The following is a 17,574-nucleotide window of genomic DNA, read 5'->3' as shown; positions in this document are numbered from 1 at the left end:
AATTATTTGTGGGGAGAGGGAGGGTTAAATATTGGAACCAGATCCTAACTAAATTGTGAGCGGGGGAACATTATGGGGCTTTATATATGACAAAACAAAACAAATCAGTTTGGTGCACATGATTAAAATGGGGTGGGGGCTCTATATAACTAAACGGAGGGTGAAGGGGGCTTTTTTTATGAGGAATGAATTTCAATTGAATAGGGGGGATGGGTTGATGGGGTACTGAATATAACCTAAATGGGACTATCGTATATGTTAGACAAATCTTAAAAGGGGGCAATCATGGAGAGGGCTGTTATAGGGTACAGTATATCATTAAAGTGGGGGTTTCTATCTATGGCGGGCAGTCTTTTATTACATGGTGGCTGTATATGGGTTCTGTATGTTACTTTATTGGGGGCTATGTATACAGTAAAGGCATTAGGGTGGTGTTTTATATATTCATTTATTAGGGTGGCACTATTTATTAAATTATTAGGGGTCTGTATATTAAATGTGTGTAGTTTGGGATAAATACAACTTAGGAGCACAGTGTTGCTATCCATGGGACATTTTATTTTAAGTCATATTTTTACTAACACAGTGTGGGGAGACTGCACTGAGCTGAAGACATCTGAAGATTAATCCAACAGTGATTGTCATGGACGGGAGAGATCATAATGTCCTCTTCCAGATCATCAGTGTGAGGATATCGTTCGTAATTAATCAGGTTTTAAATGCTTTTTTAGATGTCTGAAAATCATGAGTTTTGTTCTGTGTGCATAGACACAGTATGCAGCTGAAACTCCCTCTAGTGACCAACAGTGGGAAATATTCATAACTATTATATACCGGTAATATTTTTTCCAGAAATGTGTAAGAAAATGAAGAAAAAAATCTCCCAGATTTACATTAATAAAATTAGATTTTTTTGTTGCACATTTATCTTAACCTCTGCAAAATGCATCCAGGTGTTGCCTTCTTGATTGGTGTCCAGTGGCGTAACTCGAAGCTGATGGGCCCCAGTGCAAAGTCTGTGCCAGGCCCCCGACTATAATGTATGGTTTATAGTAATAGTCTTCTCATATGGGAAAGTGACACCTTAAGGGCCCCCTAAACCTCTTGGGCCCTGGTGCGATCGCAACCTCTGCACCCCCTAAAGCAACGCCCCTGCTGGTGTCATTTGTGGTGCCTGAAACTTGAAGCTAGCAATTGTCTTTAGATCAGTCTGATCCTGATGATATTTGTATGGTGGATTTATATAGGTTTTTTTTTTGCATACTTGCAACAAGTCACTGAACACTTAACACTTTGTGCCATAGTTTTGTTAATATGTCATAAAGAAGTTCATAGTTTTAGGGTGACTTTGTTGTCACAGTGGTAATTGACTACAGCATCATAAGGGTTAACAGCTGCAATGAGAACTCCCTCTTATTATAGTTAACGGTGGTTATGCGCTTTATAACACAGTAGGCACCACCTGAATGTGATGTGTACTTGGATATTGATGCCCTATTCCCCTCATGCATCGACATGTAAGTTTTGGATCTTGTAAATTTCTGATCTATTCGACATTCATAATGCTACTTTTTTCATCTTTTCGTCTAAAGATAAAAACACAGCAATTACCACAATCAAAGGTTAAAATGACCAGAATTGTAGTATATTAGGGTTATAATGTAACTATGTGATTCAAACCTATAAAGCTCCCCCTTGTGGCTATAATTCAGATTGCCTTTAATTTTACAAATGTTGAAAGAATTTAACTCTTGACAATATCTATCCATTTTATTCTAGGCCTTTACTGTATGTGAATCATGCTATTATATTCTGTCTGTGATCTAGGTTAATAATATGACAGTTCATAAACTGTATCCTTATAGAGTATCTACAATAAACAATCCTTATGCAGAAGGGGCAAATAAAGGTCCAGAATAGAATCATGGGGCATACCCTCTACATACAGCATACCACCTTAAGTTGCTGCATGCGTACTGTTTAACCCCCTAAGGAACTAAGCCACTTTAGGGATTTTGGACCAAGCCTCATATTTTAAATCTGCCCTGTGTCACTATATGTAGTTATAATCTACAAATGCTTTAACATAACCAGATGATTTTAAGATTGTTTTTTTATAACACATTGTACTTCAAATCAGTGGAAACATTTTGATGATATCTTTTGCATTTAATTATTAAAAATGGAATTTTATGCTTTATGTTTGCATGGTTTTTATGCCTCCTTTCATTTCTTCAGGATCCTTTACAGGGGTTAAAACAAAATATAGGTGGAAATTACAATCTTTAATTTTTCTAGAATACATTTCTCTTTGCCCAAAACCTAAAAATTAACAATGGATTAAATGACAAGAAACTCCACAAAGTTTAATACCCAAGTACGCCGATACCACATATGTGTTTGTAAACTGCTGTATGGGCGAATGGCTGGGCATAGCCTTTCAGAGCAGATTTGCATTCTCATATTTTACAAGCTATAAAATGTTTATATTTTTTGTAATGTGAACATATGGGGGCTTATGTTTTCGGGTATGAGATCCACTTTTCAGGTACATCATTTAGGGGGTTTAAATAGCTAATTGATGAGAATTTATTAACTGTTGCCTGGTGGGGATAAGGAAATCATTAATTCTGGTTTAGGGTTTATAGTTTTTTTTGTTGGCTGTACATCAAACTATAAAAAAATATATATTATCTTTATTCTGTGAGTCACCACAATTACGGGGATACCCCATTTATATAGCTTTCTTATGGTTGACTTTAGCAGAGTATAGAACTCATTTGTTGAGAAATTCGCTCACTTTTGCATCGCCATGTTCTAAGAAGCATAACATTTTTATTTTTTTTTGTATACGGAGCTGTTTTACAGCTTGTTTTTTAAGGGAGCCTGGCTCTCACATGCTGCTGGGATCCTGCAGTAATCGCAGACACACAGCTTCTGAGACTGTGCGATCATTATGACGTACGTCATGGTGCGGCAACTGCGCACTTCTTATGATGTAAAGTTACATCAGAGTGCAGCCCACCAAGTATTCTCATGGGCAGTGTAGGACTGATTTAATTGTGTTTCCGTGGAACGAGGGGTTCCCTACCCCTATTGGCTCTTCCCGATTTCGCCCATTGGCTCAAATCCTGATGTCGCTGTCCCTTGACTTAAGATGATGCGAAGACTTCAGCTCTCTGTATTATCACTGTTTACCTGCTGCAGTTGTATGCAGCAGAGACTGGCACAAGGTTATAATGCGCTACTGAGCCCCTGACTACATAACAGAAGCTGTGAATAAGTGGTTAGAACTAGTCAACCCATTAGGCAGAGAGGCCAATGTCTGGTTACAGCAATGTAACCATTTATAAAGAATTCATCCTGTTTTGTTACTTTTGTTATCTGCACTATTGATGTATGCAGTTTTTTTGAAAAGTTTATATATGTTGGCAAAAGTTTAAGGGACAAGTACCACCAAGATCAAGGATTGTAAAACCAAGCACACTGACATACAGGGGCTGACTGGGAATTTAAAGTGGCCCTAAAATTGTAAAAGTGTCTCCATTCTGATGGTGGGGTCAAAACAAGTAGGCGTGACCATGTGATGTGGGTGGGGTTCCTAAACTCCACACAAACTGTTGATAGATGGTCTAAATCAACATGTACAGCGCAGCAAAAGAGACTCATACTGCCTCCCTTGTAGATAAATAAACTTTCTTTAAAAGAAAACTTAATACTGACTTATATATACAAAATAACTCCTACCATTCCTTTAAGTAAAATATAATTCTTATATGTATAAGAATATAACTACTATAATACTGCCACCATATGTACAAGAATATAACTACTATAATACTGCCCCCATATGTAGAAGAATATAACTACTATAATACTGCCCCCTATGTACAAGAATATAACTACTATAATACTGCCCCCAATGTACAGGAATATAACTACTATAATACTGCCCCCTATGTACAAGAATATAACTACTATAATACTGTCCCCTGTGTACAAGAATATAACTACTATAATACTGCCACCATATGTACAAGAATATAACTACTATAATACTGCCCCCATATGTAGAAGAATATAACTACTATAATACTACCCCCTATGTACAAGAATATAACTAATGTAATACTGTCCCCCATGTACAAGAATATAACTGCTATAATACTGCCCCCTATGTAGAAGAATATAACTACTATAATACTGCCCCCTGTGTACAGGAATATAACTACTATAATACTGCCCCCTATGTACAAGAATATAACTACTATAATACTGCCCCCTATGTACAAGAATATAACTACTATAATACTGCCCCCATATGTACAAGAATATAACTACTGTAATACTGCCCCCTATGTACAAGAATATAACTAATGTAATACTGTCCCCCATGTACAAGAATATAACTGCTATAATACTGCCCCCTATGTACAAGAATATAACTACTATAATACTGCCCCCTATGTACAGGAATATAACTACTATAATACTGCCCCCTATGTACAAGAATATAACTACTATAATACTGCCCCCTATGTACAAGAATATAACTACTATAATACTGCCCCCTATGTACAAGAATATAACTACTATAATACTGCCCCCTATGTACAAGAATATAACTACTATAATACTGCCCCCTATGTACAAGAATATAACCACTATAATACTGCCCCATATGCACAAGAATATAACTACTATAATACTGCCTCCTTTGTAAAAGACTATTACGACTATAATACTGCCCCCTATGTACAAGAATACAAGTACTATAATACTTCACCCTTCGTACAGGAATATAACTACTATTACTACTACTACTACTATGCCATGTAACACCACCAGCCAGTCCCTTGTACATAGCCAGTCAGCCCCTGTATATAGACAGCCAGTCCCCCCTGCATAGTGTCACAGCTGCAGGGACAAGTGTATGGGAAAAGTCTCCTTGGAAAGAGTCTGTGGATGCTCTGGACCACCGCGGGAGGTGAAGGAGCTAGCCGCAACCCGGGACCGGAGTCTAAGTGGCACCTAGTCTTCGCCAGAGCCCGCCTCAAAGCGGGATGGTCTTGCTGCGGCAGGGTGCCACCAGGTTGTTCCACGGCTGCGACTAGGCCCGCGGTGGCAGCCAAGGAGGCAATGTAGGAACAATCCGAGCCTGGGGAAACAACAGGAATACAGCGCTGGAAGAAACCTTGGAACTTCGTAGCTGGGATATGGAACAGGAATGCAGGCACGGGCTGGAATACAGGCACGATGACCCACACACTGACAGGAACGCAGTAACGGACTACAGGAGCAGGACACAGGAACGTACCACAGGAGCTGGACACAGGAACTTACCACAGGAGCTGGACACAGGAACGGACCACAGGAGCTGGACCTCAGGATGGCAGCTCCACAGGGGCGACAGGGATGCCACAGGAACGCCACAGGGAACTCAGCAACACGGAGGAATGCTGGAAATGCTGGAGACATGGAGGAACCTTGGGAAGCCAGGAACACGGAGAAACACTGAAAATGTTGGAGACATGGAGGGACCTTGCGAAGCCAGGAACACGGAGGAACACTGGAAACACACAGGAGACACCAGGAGCATATGGAAACGCTGGGGACTACAGGAGGCTTTCACTTCAGGGGAAATGGTTTGAAGATCCGGCGAGGAATGCTGGGAACCGCCACATTGTAAGGTGGAGTCAGATTAGCCAGCGGCAATCAGGAGGACGCTGGCTCTTTAAATCTCTAAATCTCCATGCGCGCCCTGGTGAGCGGGGAGCCGCACAGTTTAGTCAGGCAGCAGGATCACGGCCTAAATGGGACCGGAGCAGAGCCAGAAGTCAGAAGAGGTAAGTCCAGGCTGGGGGTAACCGTGCCACAGGGAAGTGCACGTGTGTACCAGCGATCCGTACCAAGGATCGTGGGTATGGCCATGACACATAGACAGCCAGTCCCTTGTATATAGCCAGTCAGCCTCTGTATATAGCCAGCTATTCCCCCCAGTGCATAGCCAGCCAGTCCCTTGTATATAGCCAGTCAGACATGGGTAGTGGTACAAAAAAGTACTACCCTGTTTCTTTCCCCACGTCATGGTACCCTGCAATTGCACAGAGAACATCAGTTCCTTGTATCTCAATCTCCTTAGCTGAAGCATGGGCTCAACCATTTCTACCAGACAAGGGCTGATATATAATGAAGTCTGCAATATTGTGCGATTAAAACTGTTGGTTGATTGGAAAGTTACATGTAACATTAGCTGAATACAAAAATGGTATGTATAAAAAAAGTTTTTTTCAATAAAGTTTTTCTGAAAACCTTAGTTTATGACCCGCATCAAGTCCTACATTTAGCCAAAACTCTGAAGAACATAATGATTTAGATTTTCATTTTATTGATTAAAAATGTGGTAAAACTTTTAACTTTAAACTTTAACTCATTGGGAAATAACATAGACTTCCTGTCTTAATGTGGTTTTACAAGACCTATAGTATGCAGGTAATATTTACTTTGTCTCCATGAGTTGTGAATGAGCGTATTGTCTACTTCTTAGTAATTGTTATTGACACATCTTTTCAATAGTGATGTGTTCCTGGATATTGTATTCAAATGCTGGCAAAATTAAAAGTACATTATTGAGAATAATTATGTATATTTAGTCAAGGAAACAGACTTTATATAAGGAAATGTGTCTGGTTTCTAAAAAATATCTGTCTCATATCTAATATAATATAATTTTATCTGCCCGGGAATCAGAAATAACTCTGCATATTATTGTATCCTTGCCAGGTATTGAGAACTGTCCAGTGCTGAAGAGTACACAATTTAATAGAAAGTACAGGTTCTATACAGGTTGTTATCCCTGCACTGAATCAGTGGGGGGAATTCATAATTTCAATTTGTCTTTAATTTCACAAAAGTTTATTTGAACATTTTCAAACAAGAGTAACAATGTTCAGTGTTGGTTCACAACACCATAAGATTCATGATGTTTACTCATTTGTATCTTAGTATCCATTTCTTCTCCAGGTCTATCAAGTAATGTTTACAAGGTATTTACACTATTTGCGGGTGCATGTCATTATTGTTCACAGATACATATAACCTGTTGAGGTTTATTGCAACCCAGTGAGGTATGTAAGATAGGTTGGAAACCTCCAACACCACAACAAATATTTTGGCAACATAGAACACTTGTATCCACTCACACACTCAACGTATAGCCAAGGATGGATAACAGACACACTGGGGTAGACTGATCATGATCCATGTAAGTTTAGTCGTGACATAGGAAAAAGGGATAATATTCGCCTTTTAGGCTCTAGCGACACCTTGTGCAGTGTGAATAATGTATCTGTATTTTCCAGATGTTCCCTGCAACATTTTACTTATATATCACTATTATTTGCTGAGTTCTTGTTCCTTTTTGGGGTGCAAATCTGCACCTGGTCCAGAGCAGGTCCAAAGGAAGGATTTATTTTCATGGAGCCTGTTTTAACATGTAAATTGGAATTATTGCTGTCAACATGGCATTTACAAAACATGTGCATTAATGCAATGTTAAAACATACATTAACCCCTTAAGGACGCAGCCATTTTGTAGCTTAAGGCTCAGCCCGATTTTTTGGATTCTGACTTGCGTCGCTTTATATGGTTATAACTTTTGAACACTGTTACTTATCAAAACGATTCTGAGATTGTTTTTTCCCCACATGTTGTACTTCATTTTAGTGGTAAATTTTGGCTGATAAGTTTTGCGTTTACTTACAAAAAAAAAGAAAATATGATAAATTTTTTGAAAAATTTGCCATTTTCGAAATTCAAAATCATTGCGTTTTCAGGCAGATAGATTTACCACCTAAATAAGTTGCTGAATAACATTTCCCTTTTGTCTACTTTACATTTTCATAATTTCTGAAATGTTTGGATAATTTATTTTGATGTCACGCGGCTTACAAAAAGAATATCGCTTTTCCGGATTGTCAGAATTGACTATTTTGGGGATAAATACAGTTTTGAATGAAATTTTACATATTTAGCATCAAAACCCCCTATATAACCAACCCATTTTCAAATCTGCACCCCTCAAGCTATCAGAAACCGCTTTTACGAAGATTGTTAACCCCTTGAGATCTTCATAGTAATTGAATCAAAATGGAGGTGAAATTTAGAATGGTCAAATTGTTCCCTTATACGTTCATTTAGCACTAAAATTTACACATTTCCAAAATATAAAAAGAGAAAACCCACCATTCAATTTGTTCTGCAATTTCTCCTTAGTACAAAGACCCCCCACATGTGGCCATTACTTGTGTTATGGGTGCACAGCGAGACGCAGAAGGGAAGGAGAGCCCTGCAGCTGCCAGGATTTTAGTTTCCTCATTGGCCCCTTTTGAAGGCTATAAAATTTTCGCTTTTTCGTTATTTGGGCCATGTGATGCCATTTTTTTTGCGCGATGAGATGCTTTTTCCATTGTTACCATTTTGGGGTTAGTATCACCTATTGTTGAAAATTTAGGAACTTTTTTTGAGGGCAGGAGTTGAAAAGCATCAATTCTGTACTGGATTTTTTACTCTTTTTTTTTTTGGTGTTCACCGTATAGACTAATAATCCTGTTATCTTTATTCTATGGGTCGATACGATTATGGGGATACCAGACTTGAATATATTTTCTTACGTTTTACTAAATTTGTCAAATAAAACCCTAATGTGGGGAAAAATCTATCATTTATGTATTGCCGTCTTCCAAGTGGCATAACATTGTTACTTTTTTGGCTACGGAGCTGGTTGATGGCTTATTTTTTGCGGGACATGTTGTACTTTGCACCAGTATCATGTCGGAGTACACATGGTTTTTTGATCACATTTTATAGCATTTTTTGTGGGATTGAATAGCTAAAAATCATAATTTTTGGAAGATTTATAGCAGTTTTTTTTTACGGCGTTTATCGTGGGGGTTCAATAATGATTTACTTGTATTCTACGGGTTGTTACGGACGCGGTGATACTATATATGTGGGGTTTTTGTTATGATTTAGACTTTTTTGGGGTTATATGTCTCTTTATATGTTATGGGGCTTATGGGCATTTTTATTGATTTATTACTTTATTTTTTATTGAATAACATTTTTTTTTTTACTTTTTCACTTTTCCACCATGGGAAATGACCAAGCAATCATCTGATTGCTTGTTCATGATAATACTCTGCAATAATCATGTATTGCAGGGTATTATCAGTGTTAGCCTATGCACTTGCATAGGCTGGCACTATGCCAGTAAGATGACGTCACAGACGCCATCTTACTGGCAGTGCCTGCAGGCAGTGCTGGGGACCAGATCGGACCCCAGCACTTCCATAGCAGCGATCGGTGCCCCCCGAAAACGGTTCGGGGGGGCCGATCGTGGGGGAAAGACACCCCAGAGACATGTTAGATGCCGCGGTCGTGCTGACCGCGGCATTTAACAGGTTACACACCCGCGATCGGAGCCGACTCCGACCGCGGGTGTTACACTGGGGTGCCGGCTATTAGTTACAGCCGGCACCCCGTGTTTCCCGATGCCGGTTCGGCTCTGATCCAGAGCCGAGCCGGCATAAGCACCGTGGCGGATATATCCGCCACTGAGCGCTAAGTCACTGCGCTCCGTGGCAGATATATCCGCCACGGAGCGTGAAGGGGTTAACACACGCATCTTGTTAACAGATGCACTTTGCAAACACCATGTTGACAGCAATGTAATTAGGCAATTTCCTTTTCTCTGCTGTTATGCGGTGTTAACACATGCATTTTCAAATGACCGCAGCCTCATATGTTGTCATCTGCCTTAGGTTTGACTAGAATGCTTAAAAATGCAGGCCACAGCTTCAAATCCAAAATTTACAGTAGTGTCAATTCCTGTATATAACACTCCGCTTCACATGGCTTTTGTCCAGGTGGATTTGAGACATTTGCAACAAAAAGTCTCAAAAACAGACAAAAGTTGCACCAGTCAGGACAGGAAAAACTAAACATGTATTACAAGAAAAAAGACATAATAAGGGCAAAAAAGATCTGCCAAATGTCTCAATTATACACCACAGGAAAAAAACTGAGATACATGCCCCCCTATGTATGTTGTTATATATATATTTTTTTGGTTTGTTTCATATTGTTGTTTTTTATTGCGTTTGTCGCAAAATATTCTTTTTGTTTTGGTGCACATGTCCCTCTAGTCATGAATTCAGTTCAGTATTGTGAAAACTAGTCTATGCAAATAATGAATTTGGTGCATTTTAAAGTGACTTTGTGCAACCCTATGTTCATTTGGCACAATGGAAAGTCACAAAACAGCATTTGTACCACAACTGTGCAATCTAGCACATCACTTGTAGGGCACTTGGTGCTCTGTTTTTCCATAATTATGCACACCTCATGTGGTGGTTCTCCTTCTCTGGCAGCCAGTTGTGTGATGTTGCTATAGAATTTGCAGAGAGCCGCATGACTTCACCAAGTTCTTAGGAAGGCGAGGGAAGATAGAGCGCCTGGAGTGGACCCTGGTGTGAAGGCTCCATACAATAGCATCTAGTCCTACTAATATATAGAGAGAGATACATTCTGCCTGTAGAAATGTGGGCGCTTTACTTAAATTAACATATTTTTCATACCACTCTGCATTAGATAAAGGATAACATGGGCAGCTGACCATTTTTTACAGCAATGCATAAGAAGAACTGTTTGCAGTTCAGAAAAAAAGATATTGATTAGACACAGAAACCATATGGAACTGACATTTTAACATGAGAACATATTAAACAAATTAAACTTTTTGGCATAAAAGCTAAATGTTATGTATGTGCAGCATCCCTGCCAATGCATGGGCAGAGGAGTAGTTGCGAATAAGCCCCTTGTACCATCCAGTACATGTAGAGGTAATTGTGCAGCGGTAGATACTGCCTGGATAGGTAAGGGTTAATGTTATTTAATGTTATCATCCAATGATGTTCCACTATTATAACTGGAGTGTGATTGGAGAGTGAGATCACCTAACCAGGGATTAACAAAACCCTTAGCCAGGGGAGGGGTTAGAGCCCTTAGGCCCAGCTCTCACCACATGAGAAGCTCTCTTGGAATCCAGCTCTCTTACCAGAGAGACCACCTTAGAGCACCAGCTCTTGCTACAGGCCTTCTAGGACTCAGCAACTACACACTGAGTGACAAAGAACTACCAGGACAAAGCTGCAGCTTCCAGAATTGGACACAGCTACATCCCAGCCTGCCCCTGCATCCAGGCTGGTAACCCTGATCCTGAGGTTCCCTCTCCAAGATCACTCCAGTACTGCTTTTGTACAGAATCGTTTGGCCTGTTGCTAGTGTTGGTTCGAATAAAGAACTGTAAGTTACTTTTATGCACAACATTGCCTCCGTCTGGTCCTTGCTACGGCTCTACCACCATCAAGGGCGCCCCATCTATCATACAGGAACTCATACTACAGAATCTAAGGGTTGCCCCAGGGAGAACCAGTCCCACAGCCTCTCCCTCATCTAATTTCTTGCACTCACCACCCGCTGGAGAGACTTGCCAGGCTGTGGGACAGCCCTCCGGTCCCCATACCAAGCACCGCGACACAGAGTGCCTAGGCCGCAACCACCAGCCACTCCGGTATTCTGGTCCCCGGCTGCCTCCAGGCCCCAGGAAAAGGCTAGGCCCCGGTGGGGGAAGTTGCATATGGAAAAAAAAGTCTACACTGCCCATAATCCTGAACACATCATCCCCACCTTGAAGCATAGAGGTGGCAGCATCATGCTATGGAAAAGCCAAATTTCAGGGACTGAGCAGCTAGTCAAAGTTGATTGGAAGGTGGAAAGAGGTAAACACCGGGCAATTCTGGAGGACAATCTAGTAGAGGCTCAGAAAAGCCTGAGATTGGGATGTAGGTTACATTTCCAGCAGGTTTTCGAGCCTTATTGTATGTCCAAAGCTATAATGGAATAATTGAAATTGGAGCATATTCATATGTAAAAATAGCCCAGTCAAATTCCAGGCATAAATAACCTTGACATGAACACTACAATTCACCAATCTAACTGAGCTAGAGCTATTTTGCAAAGAAAAATGGTCAGAACTTCCAGCATCTAGAAGTGCAAAATTAGTAGAGACATAAAATTAGTAGAGACATACCCTGACTTAGGGTGAAGGCACACGTGGCATTTTGAGCGCGTTTTTGGGCCATTTTTAAAGTCTGTCAAAAAACGCACGAGTTAAAAAACGCATGCATTTTTTGAAAACGCATCCGTTTTTTACAGGTTTGACCAATTATCTTAATTCAAACCGGTCAAAAACGGATGCTTTTTCAAATAACGCATGCGTTTTTTGACGGACTGCTTAAAAAAGGGGCCAAAAAAAGTGTTCAAAACACCACGTGTGCCATCACATGTTAGGTGTGAGACCTAACAATGCAGTTATAGCTGTTACTACAAAGCATTAACTAACACCTTTCAGTTTAATGGGAGAAAATTAGCAAAAACATATTCTTCCAACCTCACACCAGTTCACAAAATACCTAGAATTGTTAATTATTCTTACCTTCACTCTGCAAGGGAGATGCGTGTTTCAACACACATGAGTTCTTCATTCTAGATGACTTCTTCTGGATGGGGGACTTGTTTCTTTTTTTCAGCAATTCTTTTTCCTTTTATTTTTGTGACTTTTGTCATTTCTGCATTTTTTTACTGCAACTTTTACTGTCGCCTAGTAGCTTTTATTTTACAGATGTTCCGTGTGACTTTTCACTTATGTATCACTTTTGTACCTACCTTTTGCACCTGTTCCAGGGCAGGTGCAGAGGAAGGATTTTTATTTTATTGCACCCGGTTTTACCATGTAAATTGCAATTATTTCATATGCTTTAAATGTTTAAAATTTTGCAATTAAACCTGTTGGATATTGAAAGTTTGAGCAGTTTTTTTTAATTTATAAAATTTAGCATTTATATTTTATTGAAAGTTATTGGTTACTTCTAAGAATATGGTCAAATACGTATTCAAACAGCTGAGAAGAGGAGATTTGCCTAATTACATTGCTTTCAACATGGCGTTTACAAAACACATGCATTAACACAAGCTTGTGGGTGGGGTTATAACAGACAAATTGTTGGTAGATGGCATTACTGGCAAAAGATGTTCTTGTTTTGCATTAAGTAAATTTAATGTGCAAAGAATGTGACCTGTCGATCAGTAAATGATGCAAACACACGACCCGGTAAGCCTTAAATACCTTTCCCCTGTGCCATACATGTACAATTCAGAGAAAGAATATATTGATACTGCCTCCTATGTACAGGAATAATGCTACAATAACACATTTAGAATAACACATTCAATCCTGCCTTTTATATACAAAATAAAACTACTACAATACATTCTCCCCTATACAAGCCAACTACTATAATACTGCCCCTATGTACAAGAATATAACTACTATAATACTGCCCCCTATGTACAAGAATATAACTACTATAATACTGCTCCCTATGTACAAGAATATAACTACTATAATACTGCTCCCTATGTACAAGAATATAACTACTATAATACTGCCCTCTATGTACAAGAATATAACTACTATAATACTGCCCCCTATGTACAAGAATATAACTACTATAATACTGGTCCCTATGTACAAGAATATAACTACTATAATACTGCTCCCTATGTACAAGAATATAACTACTATAATACTGCCCTCTATGTACAAGAATATAACTACTATAATACTGCCCCCTATGTACAAGAATATAACTACCATAATACTGCCCCGTATGTACAAGAATATAACTACTATAATACTGCCCCCTATGTACAAGAATAGAACTACTATAATAATGCCCCCTATGTACAAGAATAGAACTACTATAATACTGCCCTCTATGTACAAGAATATAACTACTATAATACTGCCCTCTATGTACAAGAATATAACTACTATAATACTGCCCCCTATGTACAAGAATATGACTACTATAATACTGCCCACTATGTACAAGAATATAACTATTATAATACTGCCCCCTATGTACAAGAATAGAACTACTATAATACTGCCCCCTATGTACAAGAATATAACTACTATTATACTGCCCCCTATGTACAAGAATATAACTACTATAATACTGCCCCTATGTACAAGAATATAACTACTATAATACTGCTCCCTATGTACAAGAATGTAACTACTATAATACTGCTACCTATGTACAAGAATGTAACTACTATAATACTGCCCCCTATGTACATGAATATAACTATTATAATACTGCCCCCTATGTACAAGAATAGAACTACTATAATACTGCCCCCTATGTACAAGAATATAACTACTATAATACTGCCCCCTATGTACAAGAATATAACTACTATAATACTGCCGCCTATGTACAAGAATATAACTACTATAATACTGCCCCCTATGTACAAGAATATAACTACTATAGTACTGCCCTCTATGTACAAGAATATAACTACTATAATACTGCCCCCTATGTACAAGAATATAACTACTATAATACTGCCCCCTATGTAGAAGAATATAACTACTATAATACTGCCCACTATGTACAAGAATATAACTATTATAATTCTGCCCTGTATGTACAAGAATAGAACTACTATAATACTGCCCCCTATGTACAAGAATATAACTACTATAATACTGCCCCCAATGCACTGGAATATAACTACTATAATACTGCCCCTATGTGCAAGAATATAACTACTATAATACTGCACCCTATGTACAAGAATATAACTACTATAATACTGCCCCATATGTACAAGAATATAACTACTATAATACTGCCCCCTATGTACAAGAATATAACTACTACAACTGCCCCCTATGTACAAGAATATAACTACTATAATACTACATATATACACAGAAGTGAACATGAAAAAAATCAGTATTTATCATATACAGCTACAGAAAACACATGAGATCCTCAACTATTGCATCCAGTGACATCAGGTGACGTGTCCTCGGATTGTACTCGTTCCTCATCTTCTCCATTAGTTCCACTATCACCTTGTCTCTTCCTCTTATGTTCTGTACTTTCCCATTGTCCCTTAACTGTCCCTTCTTCTGCAACCACCAATACTTTGCCCCAAATACTGGAATAGAGCCCCCTGAAATATTAGTACCACACAAATAGTGCCCCATAATGTAACATACTTTAATAGTATAGGATTTTATTTCTTCTTTCTCTCCTTTTAATGGCCCCAGCCTACCCCAGACATAGAATGATTTGCCCCAGCCTACCCCAGAAATAGAATTAATGGCCCCAGCCTGCCCCAGACATAGAATTAATGGCCCCAGCTTGCCCGAGAAATAGAATTAATGGCCCCAGTCAGCCCCAGACATATAATTAATGCCCCCTGCCTGCCCCAGAAATAGAATAATGTGCCCAGCCCGCCCCAGACATAATTAATGCCCCATGCTTGCCCCAGACATATAATTAATGCCCCCTGACAGCCCCAAATATAGAATAATGCCCCCCGCCCCAGACATATAATTAATGCCTCCTGACAGCCCCAGATATAGAATAATGCCCCAACCTACCCCAGACATATAATTAATGCCCCCTGACAGCCCCAGATATAGAATAATGCCCCCGACCTACCGCAGACATATAATTAATGCCCCCTGAAAGCCCCAGATATAGAATAATGCCCCCAACCTACCCCAGACATATAATTAATGCCCCCTGACAGCCCCAGATATAGAATAATGCGACCAGCCCAACCCAGACATATAATAAATGCCCCCTGCCAGCCCCAGACATATAATTAAATGCCCCCCCCGCGCCCCAGACATATAATTAATGCCCCCTGTCAGCCCCAGATATAGAATAATGCCCCCAGCCCACCCCCGCCATATAACTAATGCCCCCTGCCAGCCCCAGACATATAATTAATGCCCCCCGTGCCCCAGACATATAATCAATGCCCCTTGCATGCCCCAGATATAGAATAATGCCCCCCCGCCCCAGACATATAATGAATGCCCCCCCCACACCCCAGACATATAATTAATGCCCCCTGACAGCCCCAGATATAGAATAATGCCCCCAACCTACCCCAGACATATAATTAATGCCCCCTGACAGCCCCAGATATAGAATAATGCCCCCAGCCCGCCCCTTCTTATAATTAATGCCCCCTGCCAGCCCCAGACATAGAATAATGCCCCCAACCTACCCCAGACATATAATTAATGCCCCCTGCCAGCCCCAGATATAAAATAATGCCCCCAACCTACCCCAGACATATAATTAATGCCCCCTGACAGCCCCAGATATAGAATAATGACCCCAGCCTACCCCCGCCATATAATTAATGCCCCCTGCCAGCCCCAGACATAGAATAATGCCCCCAACCTAACCGAGACATATAATTAATGCCCCCTGACAGCCCCAGATATAGAATAATGCCCCCAACCTACCCGAGACATATAATTAATGCCCCCTGTCAGCCCCAGACATAGAATAATGCCCCCAACCTACCCCAGACATATAATTAATGCCCCCTGACAGCCCCAGATATAGAATAATGCCCCCAGCCCGCCCCTGCCATATAATCAATGCCCCCTGCCAGCCCCAGACATAGAATAATGCCCCCAACTTACCCCAGACATATAATTAATGCCCCCTGCCAGCCCCAGATATAGAATAATGCCCCCAACCTACCCCAGACATATAATTAATGCCCCCTGACAGCCCCAGATATAGAATAATGCATAATGCCCCCCCCATCTCAGACTTATAATTAATGCCCCCTGACAGCCCCAGTTATATAATTAATGCCCCCCCTCACGTCCCAGACATATAATTAATGCCCCCTGCCAGCACCAGATATAGAATAATGCCCCCAGCCCACCCCTGCCATATAATTAATGCCCCCTGCCAGCCCCAGACATATAATTAATGCCACCCCGTGCCCCAGACATATTATCAATGCCCCTTGCATGCCCCAGATATAGAATAATGCCCCCCTGCCCCAGACATATAATTAATGCCCCCCACCCCAGATATAGAATTAATGTCCCAATTATATAATTTAAACAAAAAAACATAATACTCACCTCTATGACGCAGGTTTCTGTCTCGTTCCCGGTCTTCAGTAGCTTGGTGTAGAGGCGCGGGATAGAGACGTCACTGCTCCGCGCCTCTACACCTAGCCGCGGAGCTACATGGAGACAGGCTGATATCTGGTAGGTGTCAGCGCTCCTCCACTGAGTGCATACACAGACGCAGAAGCAGCAGTGCTGCGCTACGTCTGTGTGCTAATTAATAGTACCTGCATCGTACAATGCAGGTACTATAAATTAGATGAAAAGTTGAAGCGAGGGAGTGCGGACCAGCCCTGGACCAGCTCCGGACCGGCCCCAGACCCGCCCAGAACCAACCGGCCCACCGGGAAAATTCCCGGTGGGTACAATGGCCAGTCCGCCCTTGTGTAGATTTAAAACATTTGCAACAAAAAGTCTTAAAAAGAAGCCAAAAGTTGCACCTGCAAGGACAAGAAAAACTAAACATGTACCACAAGAAA

This window comes from Engystomops pustulosus, chromosome 4 (assembly GCF_040894005.1).
Source record: "Engystomops pustulosus chromosome 4, aEngPut4.maternal, whole genome shotgun sequence".
Classification (NCBI taxonomy): domain Eukaryota; kingdom Metazoa; phylum Chordata; class Amphibia; order Anura; family Leptodactylidae; genus Engystomops; species Engystomops pustulosus.
Note: the sequence above shows the minus strand (reverse complement) of the source record.